Source organism: Lemur catta, chromosome 9 (genome assembly GCF_020740605.2).
Source record: "Lemur catta isolate mLemCat1 chromosome 9, mLemCat1.pri, whole genome shotgun sequence".
NCBI lineage: Eukaryota > Metazoa > Chordata > Mammalia > Primates > Lemuridae > Lemur > Lemur catta.
In genome coordinates, this window is record NC_059136.1 from 74,380,198 (window position 1) to 74,398,019 (window position 17,822).

Here is a 17,822-nt window from a genome sequence, read left to right on the forward strand (position 1 = left end):
ACCTATGGTACAATATTGAATTGAAGTGGTGAGAGCAGATATCTCTGCATTGTTTTTAATCTTACAGGAAAAACATTCAGTCTTTCACCATAATATATAATGTTAGCTACAGATTTTTTTTGTAGACCTCTTTATCAGGTTAAAGAAGTTCCCTTCTATTCAGAGTGTCTTGTTTATAATGAATGGGTGTTGGATTTTCTCAAGTGCATTTTCTATACCTAATGAGATGATTGTATTATTTTCTTTTTTAGTTTGTTAATATAGTGAATTATATTAAATGATTTTCAAATGTCAAAACAACCTTGCATTCCTAAGAAAAATCCCACTTGGTCATAATGCATTAATCTTTTTATATATTGCTGGATTCAACTTTCTAATATTTTGTTATGGATTTTTGTGTCTATGATCATGAGAATATTGTTCTGTAACTTTTTTTGTAACTTTTTTGTGTAATATCTATTTAGTTCTGGAGTCAGGATAATTCTGAACTCGTAAAATAAGCTGTGAAATGTTATCTCCTCTTTATTTTCTGAAAAGTTTATTGTTTGCATATAGTAGGTATTATTTCTTTCCTAGATGTGAGCTGTAATAGTTTGTGTTTTTTAAGAACTTTGTCCCTTTCATCCAAGTTGTGAAATTTATAGGCATGACATGGTTCATAATATTCTATTATTATCATTTTACTGTCTGTAGGATCTGTTCATACTTTCATTCCTGACATTGGTAAGTTGTGTCAGCTTCCTTCTTTTCACCATTTAATTTCACTAGAGGTTTTTCAATTTTACTGATCATTTCAAAGGACCAGCTTTTGATTTTATTGATTTTCTCTATTGTTTTTGTGTTTTCCATTTCATTAAGATTTCTGCTGTGACCTTTACTATTTCTGTCCTCTGCATGATTGGAGTTTATTTGCTCCTCTTTTTCAAATTTCTTAAAGTAGAAGTTTAGTTTGTTGATCTGAGACTGTTCTCTTTATCCAGTGCAAGCATTTAATGCTATAAATTTCCCTCTTAGCACTGTTTTAGCTGCATCCCACACAGTTTGATATGCTGTATTTTCATTCACTTCAAAAATTTAAAATTTTTCTTACAATCTTTTTCTTTGACTTGTGAGTGATCTAGAAGCATGCTGTTTAATTTCTAAATATTTGGTGGTTTTTAATATAGCTTTTAGTAATTGATTTCTAATAAATTATGTTTTGATCAGAAATATATTTCATCAACTTATTTAATGTTGCTTTCTTTCTCTTTTAAAAAGACTATGCTTAATTTTTCTCTTTTCCTTTTTGGACAGGCTTGCTCTGCTTCAGAATGTTCATGGCATAAAAAAGACTGCTCTAGCCCTGGCTCTGTGTGACTTCTCAGCTCTAGAGCCCCATACCAGGTAATCCCTGGGTTCCAATTCTAAATTCTCAAGAGAGTACCTGACCGTATCAGCTTGGGTCCAGTCCAGTCAACTATGGCCAGGGCAGTTATTGGTACATGGCATTAACAATGTCTGGTCTATACCTTTAATAGAGTTGTGGATAAAAAGAGTTTAGAAAAGAATGACACATGGACTAGACAGCATCCCAAAAGTTCTAGTATTTGTCAGATTTATAGTTGATAAAGAGAAAAAAAGCCTTGGAGTCCAGGTGTGGTGGCTCATACCCGTAATCCTAGCACTTTAGGAGGTCGAGGAGGGAGGATTGCTTAAGCCCAGGAATTTGAGATTACGGTGAGCTATGATGACACTACTGCACTCCAGCCTGGGTGACAGACCAAGACCCTATCTCTTGAAAAAAAAAAAAGGAGAGGAAAAAAAAAGCCTTAGAATAAAATTGGAACCCAGTTTGCAGCAACTTGGATAGAACTGAAGGCCATTATCCTAAGTGAAGTAACACAGGAATGGAGAACCAAATACCGCATGTTCTCACTTATAAGCCAGAGGTAAGCTATCGGTACGCAGGAGCATACTGAGAGGTACCATGGACACCGGAGACTCAGAGGTAGGGAGAGTGGGAGAGCAGTAAGAGAAGAAAAACCACCTATCAGGTGCAACATACACTATTCAGGTGACAGGTACACTAATAACCCAGACATCACCACTATACAATTCATCCGTGTAACCAAAAACCATTTGTACCCCTAAATCTATCATAGTAATAAATAAATAAATGAAAGGGAAAAAAACCTTAAAAAAAATGGAACCCAGGCCTTTAAAGATCATGGCTCTTTTAATGGTTCTGTTGATGGTTAAGTTTGATTCCCCAAGCTGGAGTATTCAATGGTATTACAGGGGCTATTGAGAGTCATAGAATAAACATGGTGCATTTCTTTAAGCATCCATTTTACCATAAGTTTGGGGGAAATTTTATATTAAAACAAACATGAATGTGTGATGAAATAGACTGTAAAACAGTTCAAGATTTTTCAAGACATGGAACAGAACTTGAATTTCTTGGAAGCAGATGGCTTATTTGTGGAAAAGATCCTGTAGCTTCCTTATTAGGCTCTCTGGTAATCTCAATGAAAAATGTCAAGCATCCTATCTAGAGTCATAATTTTCACCCTTGTGTTAGCATCTAAGTAATATTTCAATCTTTATCCATGTATAACTTATATGAGTATTTTTTCATTTCATACCAAGTCTGACTCTCCAGGGGTTCTAGATTCATGGGCATGGAGGAAGGGACACCAATTATGGGATTAATCTCAGCATGCTCAGTGCACACCTATGGCATGCTAGGTTAAGTGTGTCTTCTGAATATAGTTTCTTTTGCATTTACCTTGCTAAGATAAATGGCAAGGAAGTGGGGAATATAGAAGTGAAGACAGATGGAAATGGCAAAGATATTTCCAGTCTTGAAAGAAGGAACGATGTAGAAGTGAGAAGGGAGTGAGATAGTGTTACAGAAGCAATACTTAGTGCTGGGCATGCTGGCTCTCTTGCAATCGAATTGGGATGCCCAGGTGAAATGGCTTGACAATCACCAAGGTGAGTAGACACAGACATCTCTTGGATCCAAGCCCACATCCATGACCTCACTTCACACCTTTAGTCATCTCTCCTCCTGCTCAAATTTGTAGCTGAGCAATCACTAAATTGGCAGTGAAATACCAACAACAACTGGAAAAGGAAATAAGAATTATTAGCCTTAATTGTCTTCAAGGGAAATAATGTAGAGTATTGCATGTATAAAAGGAAGGCCCAAATTATGAATCTGGTTATGACATGCACACTGCAGCAAGTAGTACAATGTAGTCATGTCAAGTGTTTCCCTCTCCAGTTATGAAGGCATTACTATTGGAAGGAGTTTAAGAGACCATGAAGCTTTGTATACATATCAGGCCTCTGTGATGCTGAAAGGGATGTATTCTGGAACAGTGGTTCCCAACCTTTTTGGCACCAGGGACTGGTTTCATGGGAGACAATTTTTCCATGGATGGAGGGGGTCCTGGGGGAGGCAGAGCTCAGGTGGCAATGCTAGTGATGGGGAGGGGAGTGGCTGTAAATACAGATGAAGCTTCACTTGCTTGCTCTGTGCTTACCGCCTGCTGTGTGCACCCCCCCTTCTAAGTTTTATGGCAGATAATTTTTCTAGGGGAGGTGGGGGGACCGGAGCTCTATGGCCCAGTCCCTAACAGGCTGGGGGTTGGGGACCGCAGTTCTAGAATATGGCAGAGCCCCATGGGTGGCTAGCATGTAAACACCTGCTTTGCTTTGCAGTTGATTCCTAATGTTACTGCTGGGTTAGCTTGGTTCTTCGAACCCTGTTAAAGTGTAAATATTCCTGGGAAGGGAAATGATTTTTCTTCATCATAGAGCAGTTATGAAAGCAGAAAGGAGAGAGGAGCACTGCAGCTGATCCTGGTTCTAGTTACAGCTCTACCACTGGGTTTCTGTGACCAGTGGGCATAGCCCCTCTTTGAATTTCCATGACTCATCTGTGCAGAAAGGGGCTGAACTAGGTCACTAATGTCCCTTTCAGGTTCAACTTTCTGTGAGTCTATCAGAAGAGACCATGGGGACAGGACAATTTTTGGAATGGGATCTGACTGAGCAGGTTTCTACCCTCGGGACAACAGGCCAGGAATGGGGAGGTGGGCACCCAATGCCAAACTTTTCTTATACTATATATCTGTCAAGGAAAATTCCTGGGGCTGTACACCTACATGACCATAACAGTAATAAAAGCAATGGTTAATGCCTCTTCTGTGCTTCTGCTGCCTTGTTACCTTCCACCTCAACTACTCACAATTCAGAGAATTGCTGCTGTGTGGGATCATGGCACATCCATCCTTGAATAGGTCCACATGCTGCCTGGGTTCTAAATCTTTTCACCAGCCTTGACACTCAGCCAGTGACAGTCTATCCCTCCATGGTGAGGGGGGACAGATGCGTTTGTGATTACCCAGCCTGTTAGTCTTCCCTCATCTCAATAACTTACCGAGCAGAAAAGGTGACAACTGACCTGAATTTGCAAGAAAGTAGATTGATTCACGTACAGGTAGTTTGGCAGTGATGAGATAGCCAGATGGAGATGTCCAGTAGGCCACTGGAAATACGAGTCCAGGGCTGAGGCCAGAGCTGGATTTAGGAGTCGTTTATATACTGGGGTCCTTGAGGCCCCCTGCTAATGCCCATGACTTCAACCTTTTTTATTTTTAAAATTAAATTAAAATTTATTTTATTTTATTATTATTATTTTTTAGTTTCCACACATAGCATTGACCACCTTTTAAAAAACATAATAAGGCATGTATATTTATATTTCTTATAACCTACAGCATCAATTAGATGACATGACAGAGGAATAGAAAAAAATTTTGAAGAATTTACGTATTTTCAAAGTCCTAAAGGTGGCTACTTCTCATCAAGTTCTAGGGAGAGAGTTAAGGCCAAAGCTAAGGTTAGGGTTAGTGTTCTGCTGAAAGTTTTCGATTCTGATTGTGTTTCTTACACATCTCGCCATTTCTAAAATAGGGGCTCAGTCCCATTTCAATTGGGAGAGAGTTCCCTAGGCAGTGGGAGGTTTGGGGGACTCCAGTGTCTATGGGAGGTGGGTGCAGGGCTGGGAAGAATCAGGGTGCAGAGCCTGGTGCCCCCTCTCTCTCTTCCTCCGGAAAGTTAGTGCAAAGAGTCCTCCCCCCTCCCCTGCCCCTTCCCAGTCTGCATCTGTGAGCTCAGCGTCTCCTTGCAAAGCGGCTGGAGCTCTCCGACCCGGAGTCATGCCACTGACTTAGAGATAATTAACTGGCAGTTCCTGCCACGACCTGCTGACCCCTTTATAGGAACCACCGTAAAGATAAAACGACTTACTGTTTGTCTTTTTTCTCAGTGTCTCTGGTGCCTGAAACCTTCGTAGTAATCATGACATTTCATGTTTATCATTAATATTCCAGCTGAAAGCATCCTCTTTTTTCCCCCTCTTATTCCTGCCGTGGCCCATCTGCAGTTCAGGTTATCAACTTGCTCAGAAAATGTCTTCTAGAAGGCCAAAATGCTGGTGAGCTGGACGGGGCCATTGTCAGCGCGGCACTCTTCACCCAGGGCATGTGCAGTGTCACCTACTTCTGATAACAGCCTTGGGCTGGGGGGCGCGGGGGAGGATTGTTTTATGCCACAGATACCTCATTAGTCAATGCTGTCTTCCAAATCTCCCTCCACATGTCAGTTAACACAGAACTAGAACAATTGTTCTTATTCAACGGTTTATACACCACCTCTTTGAGCAGCGGGGTAAACCTGAGCATCTATCTGACTCCTGTGCTGTCATTAACATGCTTCTTAACTCAAAACAGCTGTTCGTCCTGCCCCCTCCTCCCCTCCCCCAATCTTTGCTTCTTGGACAAACTTTGCTTGTCCAGGAACTTTGGGGAAAAAGTATTTTTGAGCAAATGAGAGTTCTGGAAAGATAAGGATTTGTGTCTTTCAACATGGACACCTCTTTAATTTTAATCATTTTCATGGAAATCTTTCCAAAATACATTTAGTGCCTTCTTAAACAGAGAAAATGGAACACAATTTAACCTTTTCTTGATGGTTTGGGATCATCACAGTGAATAAAAGCTTTGTTACTTTGCTGGAATACAATGAGGATTTGGAGGATATAAAGGGTCCTAGATTTTTGTGATTCTCAAGTTATTTTGGAAACTTTTAAATATACTCTCTGTCTCCCTACTTTTTATCAGGCCATTACCTATCTGGTTATCAATGTACCTATTTTCTACCCAAATTTTCTAATTTTCAATGTTTACTGTGAGCATAGAAGACACAGTAAACACACACACGTGCACACACGCGTGCATGAGAGCGTGTGCCAAGAACTGTGAGCAGGTACCTGAGAGTTTTCTATGAGTAAACTGAATACATTACAAGTTCTCTATTTCAGTTTTCCAGAGGCCATTATGGTAAATTTTTGCTCAATTTAGAAATAGAAAGTTACAAGACAAATGAGTTTAATGTTGGTGAAAAGTTACTCCCAGATTTTTAGGAGCCATCTATTATTTTAGGAAATTCTTCTCGGTTTCTTGCTTTGTTTCCACTTAAAACTAGTGTAGGTGATGGTTACTAAAAGGGGATTCCTTTTGGGAGAGACCCTTCATTGCATTATCCCAACTTCATGTACAAACTATTTTACTATCTTTAAAAATGTGATCATGCTATTCTCAAACTATTGTTATTTTTTTTTTAAACCTACAGGTGCAAAAACAAACTGCAACCACAAGAGCTAAACCTCTCTCTCTCTCTCCCCTATTGTCCTCTTTGGCAAAGCTCTGTGGAAAGCTGAATAAATGAACAGGGCCATTCGGCAGAGTGTAACCCATACCAGCCCTATTGTGCAATGCCTTGAACGTAAGTCCTTCTCAACTGAACGGAGGTATATTTTCTTTTATATTGTTGACTTTGACCCTGAAGCTTAGCAAAGAACACTTGTGCAACATTTTCTGGATCACTTTATCACCCGCTCAGAGCAGACATGAATTTTTCTCATCATTAAAGGGAAACCAAACCCATCTACATAATCCCCCTTTCTGCTTTGTTTTTTTTGCAGTCCTTCATGTTGTAGGTTCTGAAACATTAATGAAGGGACGTGAAAGTTATGTGCTCCATTCTCACTCCCAGCCCCAGTGGGAGCAAGGGCATGGCTAGGGAGTGGGAGAATGCGAAATGTCCTCACTTTGCAAGACAGCGTTGCTCAAAGTCAGGTTGCTGGGCTCTGCCTCAGCATCTCTCAAGGTGTTGGTCTAAAATCCAGATTCCTGGGTTGGACTATACACCTACTGAATCAAATTTTGGGAGGATAGATAGGGCTTTGCCATTTGCATTTTCAACTGATGCATTTTAAATTATTTGGACTAGATAATGTCCAAGTTTTTTGTTTATTTACAAATTTTATACCTCCGACTCTTATGTGAGTACTAGTAATAGTTAAATACCTACAAAACACTCATGCAATAAACTTTATTGTAAGAATAATACCTTTCATTTGTATAGCAGCATTTTTAACTTTTCAGTGTTTTCCTATAGACAATCATCTGAGGTGGGCAGGGGAGGTATTATCACCTCCATTTCAGAGATGTAATTGAGGCCCCTGAAGCTCAATGACTTGTGCAAACTCCACTGTAACTCAGTGGGCAGGAGTCAGGGCTGGCACGCAGGTCTGCTATCCTCACTTTATCGCACATTTGGTGTCCTAAGATCCAAGATACAAGAGGAAGCTTTATTAAAGTGTCCCTTAAAAATAGACCTGAGCTGAAATCAGTGCCTCCCGAGCCACTCCACATGCTGTTGAGTGTGCTGTGCGTTTGCTCCTGAAAGATGAAAGAATGGACAAAGCCCTGGGCACTGGGGGAGAAATGGGAATCTTCAAAACAAAGAAAATCTCATTCCTTCTCTGTTCATCCCCTTCAATTTTCTGATCTTTTCCCTCCACTCCCTCTTTCTTGTAAAGACTCAAACTCTGAAATAATTATATGAAATTAAGTCGGTAAAAACCAGGCTTGTTTCCTTAAGATTGATGTGTTAACATTTGGGGCAGTTTTCTCAGGACTCAGGGAGACTATTATTTCTGAGCTTGGCTGCAGGAATCTTCCGCAGGGGAGCGTCTCCTCCCCCCAAAACCATGTGTCTTTATTTCCATGACACCTCCCCCCATGACACAGCCTAACTATGAGCAGAAGTTCATAAAAAGATTTTTTTAAGTGCTTTTCTTCTCTTACTTCTCATCATAACTACCCACTGTCTCAAAAAAAAAAAAAAAAAAAGGAAACACAGCAGGCTCTAAACTTCTAAACTCTGTGAGACTGCATGCAAATTGAGTGTCTAGGAGTCTGAGGAAGGTGAGGGAAACTTTCCAGCTCCACCTGCCTGTTCTCATCTGTGTATCAAGATAAGCAGGCTGGTTGGTTGTCAGCAAAAAGGGGTCTTTTCATGCAAATTATATTGCTCCTTAAAAAAAATTGTAATAAAAATGAAGGTGTGATCTTGCCTGTCACTTTCCCACTGCATGCAATAAAATGAATGAGAGAGAGAAAGATAACTGGGATTCTTTGTATTATAGGGAAATGGCTTGGGTGTCCCATGCTGAAGTCATGCTGAATTTCCCGTGTTCCTGCAGCAGCCTCTGAGACCAGCAGGGTCAGATTCAAGAGGTGGTTGCCTGCCTTGACACATCATCTCTAATTATGACGCCTTTGTAAACCCCTTCCCTTTCACTTCATAGGGCTTGTAAAAGGCGCCTGCAAACCTCTGCCTTCCTGTGCCTCCCTGCCCCGAGGTAGAAATCCTCCTTTTGCAGGAAGTGCAAAGCAAAGTTCAAAGCTCTCTCGGTCAAAAGAAAGTGCGCCTGATCCAGTATAACATGATTAGGTAACAATTAGACCGAAAAGTGCCAGGGCTCCTGCCATCGCTGCCTCTCGAAAAGATATCTACCATTTCCTTGTTCAGTATAAAGATGCAAAATCAAATAGAACACCCTTTAGGGTCAAAGCCATGGATAGCTTTGGGTTCCCTGGGGATGAAGATCTCTAAAGAGTCTTGATGGAACGTCCCCACCAAACACAGGGGCGAAGGGATGGAGCTCAAGGGAGAGGGATAAAGCAAGCAAGCCAGGGGCCACAGACCCCAGGCGGGCCCTGTCACTCTGGTGACTTTCTGTATGACTGCCGGGCTTGTTTCCTCGCTATAAAACAAGCTCAGCTCAACCTATGTTAAAAGAGGGCTAAACTAGGTCATAAATCTTTCTGGGCACCGAAGATCCATGGAAAACACAGCCTGATGTCTTTGACATCTGTTTCGGGTTCTCAGCCTCAGCTGGCTCCGCTGCCTTTTCCCCTGTGATAAGTCACAAGCGCCGCTCGAGCCGCTGAGTGGCAGGTATAGAGTGTCTCCCCCGAGCTCTGGGGCGCAGGGGTGAGCGTCGGGGCGGCGAGCGCGCCCCGGGCCGCCCCGCCGATCGCGTAGGTCCGTGCCCGGGGGCTGGTGCAGGGGAGGCGGCCGGGCGGACGGCGAGCGGCAGCGCACCCGGCCTGCAGAGGGGAGGCCGGCGGCGGGTGGGAGAGCGCCGGCTGAGGCTGGTCACACGGAGATTGAATTTCAGCTGAATTAGATCAGAGCTGTGGGAAACAGCACCTCCTTCACACACACAGCCGGTCTCGTAGCATGATGTGGGAGGGCGGCTGGGGAGACAGAGGCAGGCAGCTGCGCTGAGATACCGAAGTCAGCTCCCAGCGGCTCCCCGCTAGCTTAATTACTCTCTGCGGCCTCTCCCCAGCGCGCTGGCCCGACTTCGCAGACTCTGGGGTTTTCCACTAAAGGCCCCGCAGTGCCAGAGGAAGATGGGGCGCTCGGCATTTTAAAACACACCGTGCTTTGGGGAGTGAGGCTGTGTGTGTGTCTTTAAAGGAGGAAAAGCATGATTATGAAAGTATGGGAAGGGCGGGGAACTTTGAGATCCACAGCTGCAGAAGGCAAGCTCCAGAAGGGATTTTGGTGGCTTTCCCTGGTACCTTTAGGGTTTGATGTTTTATAGCATTTCATTAAGATGCAACGTGAGCTCTCAATACCATAACTGTGTTCACTGCTGCTGCTGCTACGAGCTGCTCCTCTAATCCCCTTTCTCTGCTTAATAATCTGACGCCATTTCGGTGACCCAGAATACCAGCTTGTCTTGGGGAGGCATTGGAGGAGTGGAAAATTGGGAGAAAGTTTTAGAATGAAAATGGGAACACTTGCAGTCCTATTAAAGAGGGCAAGAAGTCAGCTGCTTTGAAACCCACCCCCGCAGCAGGGGTGGGGAAGCCTTTCCAGGAGGCAGTGGGAACACATTTGTTCCCTAAGCTGGCACCGGAGTCGCTTTCTTCAGGGCAGCCACGGCCTGGCATTCTGTACACGCCGTTTGAATCGGGAGCCTTCAAATGATCCTTTTTTCTCTTCCTGTCACTCAACAAGAGGCTGGCGGCAAAAATTCCTACAGTGGCTCCTCCTGAACCAGGCAGAAAACAACCCCCAGGCTGCCCAGTGCTCCCTAATCTTCTGGTTTGCACATCAATTTTGAGCCGCTGTCGCTGATGAGAAAATGACCTCGAGCAACTGCCTGGAGATCCCGTGTTTATTACAATGCAGTGGGCTTTCTGCATAGTGCTCCTTTTCTTACACTGAGAAGCTTCTGGAGTTTTGTACAATGTCTGGGCCTGAGGAAACCTGCCAGGATGTCCTCAGTAGGATGAATTATCACTCCCCTGTAAGAGAGCAAGATCCAGAGCAGAAAAAGAGTCTGCTGTGTGGGATCTGACTCGATGTTTGAGTTCTCAGGAGCTCACCACTTTGTTGGATTTCTCATGAGTGACAGAAAGAGACCATTAGAATCTGGATAAGAACTCAGGTGCTGTTTTTAGATTCCCCTAGATTAGGTGGATACCCCAAAGGGTTCGTGGAAAAACTGTAGGGAGTCTGTGAATCATCTGAAATTGGATTAAGAATTTATGTGTAAAAATTGTATATATTTTCCCCAGTCCCAGGAAGAGACCCGTTAAGTCTTCAATAGATTTTCAAGTGTCCAAGACTCCTCCCGACTAAAGAACTACTGTTTTATAGTGAAGAGGGGCATTGACTTCTCTCAATCACAGGCTCTGCAAAGTGCAATGCACTGTCTACTGTCTACTGTGTATACTGTACACTGTATACCTACTGTCCTCAACCCCTGGGCTGCAAATCAATACTGGTCCATGGCCTGTTAGGGACCAGGCTGCAGAGCTCCACTGTCCCCCACTGCTCAGGTCCATGGAAAAATTGTCTTCCATGAAACTTAGGAACTGGGGGCTGCACAGCAGGAGGTGGGCAAGTGAAGCTTCATCTGTATTTACAGCCGCTCCCCATCCTCCTATCACTGCCTGAGCTCCACCTCTCCCCCACCCCTGGTCCGTAGAAAAATTGTCTTCCTTGAAACTGATCCCTGTTGCCCAAAAAGTTGGGGACTGCTGCTGTATACTGTGCCACAGTGGAGCCTGGCTTCTTGCCTCATGTAACTCAGAACAACTGGGAGATGACACACAGAGCAGGCAGGGTATGCCCACAGAGTCCCTGCTGGACATGGCGGAGCTGAGGGTAGAGTGTGGCTCTCACTTGGATGGGATGGATCTATTCAGGTGCTACCTTAGTCAAGACCCCACATACATCTTAAACATAGTTCGATTTTCAAAGATAGGAAAAAAAGGAACGGCTGTTTACCAAGTGCATGCTGTATCCAGATAGTATGTGTCAAGGGACACAACTATTTCGTTTTGTCAAAAATTAAATTTTATTAAATTCTTGTGGAATATTTTCAAAATACGTTTGCCAGTTAATGTTAGGTACCCATATGTGCAAATCGTCTCCCTCAACCAGTCTCACGAACTAGTCAAAACTTTCCTAGGGCAAAGGGAAGATTTTGCTCACTATTTTATCCCATTTGTCTGGTAGAATATTTGTCTTAGATCAATAAATAATTAACAAATTAGTGAGTAAAGGAATGAACTTATTTTGAGGACAGAGATCAGAAAGTCTGATTCCTTACAATGGAAGCCGATCACCCTGGGCACCAGATATTGAGCTATGGATATAGCTCAGTGCACACCAAAAGTGAGTTCATATGTAGAAGACTAAGAAAAATGAGAGAAAATATAAGATAAGGATATAGAAATCTCATTTTTGACACTTGAAAAACTATACTTTGTTTTTCTAATGTTTAATTGTTTCTGTTCAGATTGGGTATATTAAATAAAAGCTCTTGCTAGTGTAAACTTCTATACCCATGAACATGATACCTACCCTTTTCAGAAATCTCAATAAATGAGTACTTCTGTGATTTTTTTTTATTATTATAGCACTCTGATCTATACAATATTCAAGCATAATCTCCTCCTTCCCTCTCCTAGTGTGTGTGTTTGGTAAATGTTGCTGTCCCTGGGGTCTTTGGTATGGGGAAGTTTACATTTCATTTTTTTTTTGGTTGGGAATGCAAATAGTTCATCAAAATATAATGCTTTTGGTGAACCAGAGATCGAAAGAATGAACCAATTTTGAGGACAGCAATCATGGACTTGAATTGTGGCTTAAGAAAGGTCATTACTGCTGAGAAGTATCCTGAAGCAAATGCTACCAAGGGTAACTGTGGACTTTTTCCAGACTCGAAAATACTCTTAAAACTATAGATAACCATCCCTTTTGAGAAATGAAGGTATTCATGTACTTAAAGACAGAGAATTTGTGCAGATGCCATCTTAAGGCTGCTTGCGGGTCTCTGGTGTGTTCAGAGCTCATGAATGGTAAAGTCACATAAAATTTGGCGGCTCCCTGTTTTTAGCTCAATCTCTTCCTGCCCTTTTTGTCTTCAGGTCAATAGAAGACCAATGTAGAGTCTGGGGGAGGCAAAAATCATCAGGCTCAGAGCTCTTCACTGCCTGTTCCACATGTTACAATTAAGTATCCCAACTAGATTCTTTCACTTTTCTTTTTTTCCTTCCTTCCTTCCTTCCCTCACTCATTCAGCATACACTGACTGAGCCTCTCCTATGGCCTCATAGCAGCTCCCATCTGGTGCCATGGCACACACAAATAAGCACTTAGAGTCCAGTGTGCATTAGAGGGTTAGAGCTATGCACAGCTGTTAGGAGAGCAGAGTGGAAGGGTACCCAACCATTGGCAGTCAGGGGCAAGGAGATTCTCCTAGAGGAAGGGAGCTTGAGCTGAGCCTTAAAGAATACAAGAAAAATTTACTGGGAAGAAAAGAAATGGTAAGGCTGTCCAGGCTGATGGAATACCATGTGCAAAGGCATGATCACGAGGAGAGGGGAGAGGCTGGCAAGGGAAACTATGGCAGATGTCAAGAATGGAAGTTATCCTGCCTGGACTACAGGCTGTGTGTGGAGCCATGATGGAGATGAGGTCAGATGTGAATAACAATTGCTAACATTTGTCGAGTGCTTCCTATTTTCCAGGCACTGTTCTAACAGCTTGTTTATATGCTTTGACTTAGTTAATCATTACAACAGCCCTATGAGGTGGGTATTAATATAACCCCTATTTTGCAGATTCACAGGGAGATCAAGTGTCTTGCCCAAGAGCACACGGCTAGAGAGTGAAGTCAGGATTTGACTCAGAGAGCTTGCCTCTGGAGCCTGGGTTGCTCTGATGGTCCAGGTTTACCTTGCCAATTGACAAAGGTGACTCTTTCCTACCTGTTGGTCCAGGTTAGAGACATTACTGTCAGATTTTAGTCTGAAATGCCGGTTCTTAGTGCATTTATGGCCAAAGAATGACCAGACACACCAAAGTAAGGCAAGCACAAAAAAGAGGTTTATTGAGGAGAGAAATATAGGATTATAGAACAAGAGCAAGATGCAGGTTTACAGAGCATGATACATACACCAAAGATGACGACCGGACCCACGGTTGCAGCGAAGGCAGAGCAAAAGGAAGGGTGCAAAAAGGGCCTGGTTATGGTCTGTGTCTTGTTTTATAGTGCCCAGATTGGGACCTCCCTAGTGGCTCAGATGTCAACATGGAACCACTTTGATTGGACAGTTGGGAGCTGCATGACCTGAGTCTCACTGCACATGTGGGTTCTCCCATGAGCCTCTCTGAAAGCCCATTTGGCAGGGGGAATTGAACTGCAGCAGCACCCACTTCTGTCCCTAGGAAACCCAGAATCCCTCACTATCTACCTAATATTACCATGAGTGTGGAGATATTAATAGTTTTCTCGTGCTGGTCTTTCCTTCTTTAGACCAAAGGGAGTGAAGCTGCACAGGCTATGTGAATATCGGAATGCCAACACTGAGGGTAGAGACCATATTGGTTTTCCTCATCAATGTATATATTCAGTACCAAGCATAGTACCTGGTACACAATAAGTACTCACTAAATGTTTATGGAATAAATAATATATGAACTCATTGTTTTTTACCTATTAATTATAAGGAAGTGAATTCAAACTTTTCAGGGAAGATACTTGTTTCTCTCTTTTGAGATGTGAATTAACAAAAGCAATGCATTCCATTAAAAATGGAAATTTTTGGAAAAATTTGGAAATCTGTGAAGTAGTTAACCCCAAGCCAAAATTCACAGATTAACTTCTTTCAAATTTACTAACCAATGGATTGTGAGGTGTGTGTTTATCATCTTTGTATCATACGCCTTTGCTTTATCTAATATGTGCATTCCCCAATTCACAGGTGGTTCAAGGTTCCTATTCTTTCAGTTAAATAAAAAGGAGGGTCCTGAGTGTCTATGCTTTTCATAAAATCTATGCTTTTTCTTCCACGGATGCTCAGAAGTTGACTGCATTGGACTTTGGAACACCCAAGAATTGGGTAGATAATAGAATTAGGTCACGCTGGAGTCCAGGGATGGAATTTGCCCAGTGACATTAATGCATTGATTGCTTCCTATATATTTCAGCGTCAAAAACAAAGTTGCTCTTTCCTTAGAAGGAAAGTGCATGTGGAAATAGAGAAGTGTGTTTTCTGTTTGGTCAGCAAGGCAGGAAAGGCCTTGTGTACCTTGTCCATCAACACTGATAAGCTGTGACATCAGGCCAGGAGGATCTCCAGCTGTTCCACCTACGCTGGGCCCCAGAGCACATGGTCCCTCTCAGCAAGCCAAGGGAGCCCAGAGAGGGATGAATACCGTGAACACAAATAATCTCCTACTCAAAGACATTTTAAAAATTATTTGGGTATCCATATATTTTGAGCTTCAAGAGACCTTCATTTTCTGAGTTTCATCCATGTAGCTCAGAGAGTACATATTTTGAGCATCTTAGTTGGCACAGCTCCTCTATAAAAGCCTTCCCCAATAAGAATTGAAATTGTAAGGAAACCAGTCAAAACTAGAACAAGACACACAATAATTACTTTCTATGAAATAAACATTTTGTTTCTTAAGTAAATTTGTGGTGTCGATAATATTTGATGCATTTTATTTCATTATGAAGAGTATTAATGATTATGGCTAACAAGTTTTATGGACTTTACAGTTTACAAATGTACAAATGTCTACTACAGGGCTTGTATTTACTCATTTCGTTCTTTTTTACCCTCTCTGAAATGAGAGTTATTATTACGCTACTTTTACAGAACAGACTGAATTTCAGGGAAAATACCAGGCTAAGGGATTTGCCTAAGGGGAACCCCGTGCAAAACAAAGGAGCAAGAACTTGAGCCCAGTTTACCTTCTAAAACCCATTTTCCTCTTATCTACTCAATGGATAAATCAAGCAAAGTGGGAAGCCTGCTATTGAGTGTCTACACAGGCTAGGTCATTTTATACATACTATCTCATTTATAAACTGCAAAGTAGGGAACTATTACAAGAGATAAAGACATTAAGATTCCAAGAAGACCAAAAACTTATTAGATGCTTAGTAAATGGGTGAGACCTTTTAGTGAGAAATAATAGATAACTCTGGGAAGAGAGGTGTTCTTGAACTATCAGGTTACTAAAATTTCTTGAGAGTGCAAAGCCAGGCATAGTATCTCACAAAAGGAAGCTTATTTGTAAAAGGGGAGTTCAGATGGCTTTTGTTGTTGTTGTTGTTGTTGCCTATTTTGAGGACTATTTTCTTTTCCTTTTCAGGGAATCCAGACCGGGAACTGCTTCTTTGCCCAGCCACCTGTAAATAGACTTGAGAACAATGTAAACCACCCTCTGCAGGATATTGATTCTGATGCAGCAAGTGTCGATTAAGCAGAATGGTGGCTTTTTTTAACTGGAGGAATTCCAGATCTTTCCTCAGGCCTGCCTCTCCGGGGAAATGAGCTCTATCCTCAAAAATCTACAGAAAACCTGAGTAAGAATGAAGATTTATGATGGGAGACGCGGGGCCGGAAGACGGCTGGCTATCTGGTGGGCTATCTAGAAGCTCATCTTTGTGTTATTAGAGAAACACTCCCTCTCTTGACAGGATATGGTCTGCTTATCACATAATCTGCTCAAGTTTCATTCCCATTCTGCTTACAAATGCCCCAAATATAAAGAGATGCATTTCATTAAGACAGCCTTTTAAGAGGCAGTTTATCCCAGCTGTTGCAGTCTATCTTAAACACCTACCTTTTCACCCTAGTGTGGAGTTTACATGTCGATAAGGGATGTAAAAAAGGGAACTTTAGAAATCTCAGCAAAGGAAAAACACCGAGGCTGCCTCTGGGAATTGGAGGAACAGTAAAGAGCCCAGGAAGCTTTAAGTTCCAGAACAGTCCTCCTTCTCAGAGAGGGGCCCTGCGATAATGCTTGCCTGCCTCAGGGCTTTGGGCTGACCCCAAACACCAGAGACTGCAAACACTTTTCCAGTCATATAAATGAGGGATTCTCTGCCTGCTACTTTGGCATTTTCTTGTCAAGAGCTGGTAGCAAAATAGAAGTGAAAAATGCAGATAGGAACAGGAGAACCAGACCCCGAAGTTTTCGGCTCACCCAGGGCCTGTCTTTCCTGGCATTGCCCATCGCCATCAATGATGAATTCTCAAACCCTGACTTCACCACACACACACACACACACACACACACACACACACACACACACACACACACACACACACACACAGACACACACACACACGTAGACCTGTGATGTGTTCCCAGGGGGCTGAGTGGGATTCGCTGGCGAATGAGCTGTGTGAGCTCTCTCACTCCTGGGTCTGCCAGCTCAGAGAGCCAGAGGCCCTTGGTGGCTGCTGAGACAAGTCCGGAAGATGCTCATGGGGGTGGAGGAGGCGAGAGAGGGAAGGTATTCTTAATATTCAATTAATTATTCTTAATACTTAGAATTAAATATAAAGTGCAGAAAACAGGCGGGGTAGTCCCGGAGTCCTGCCAGGGTCCTGGTGCAGACCGTTTTAGCTGGTAGGGGTGGAAGTGGGGAGGTACCCCGTTTGTTGGAGAGGAAACCAACCTGGGAGGACTGTGACCCCATGGGCTTGCTCCTGAAGGAGGGCTGGCGTGTTTGAAGTCAGCACTGGCGTGTTCAGGAAGCTGGCTGCATCAGGTTCCCATTAGCCCAGACAGCCGGGATGGTGGGTTCACACCCGACATGGTAACAATTAAGCCTTCTGCTACTGCTCCTTACCCTGGGGTGAGGCTCTCCGCTTCCTTACCAATGTGACTTAAAGTCACCCTGGTTTCCTTATGGCTCGATTTCTTGCAGATTCCCGTTGCTTCATGTTTAATCTTCTGAGACCACTCATTAGACCACACAAATTGCAACAATTGTCTCCAGCACACAGACACTGTTCCAGACCCCTGATGTGCCCAGGAGAAAGACTGTATCTCTCTGAAACGTGAGTTACTTCCTGTGTAAATAG

At 42.8% G+C, this 17,822-nt stretch overlaps 1 long non-coding RNA gene across 4 annotated transcripts in view; it reads left to right on the plus strand.

The window, feature by feature from the left end:
- The first annotated feature begins 693 nt into the window (after positions 1-693).
- LOC123644981 overlaps positions 694-17,822 on the plus strand; it is a 51,589-nt gene continuing 34,460 nt past the window's right edge. For 2 of the 4 annotated variants that reach the window (XR_006737347.1, XR_006737344.1), the window contains exons 1-5: positions 1,259-1,383; positions 6,685-6,837; positions 13,554-13,685; positions 16,099-16,312; positions 17,666-17,798. This is a non-coding gene — a long non-coding RNA (uncharacterized LOC123644981). Of the gene's footprint in view, positions 724-1,258; positions 1,384-6,684; positions 6,838-13,553; positions 13,686-16,098; positions 16,313-17,665; positions 17,799-17,822 lie in introns of those variants that run through there. The other 2 variants (XR_006737345.1, XR_006737346.1) reach the window with 2 other exon arrangements.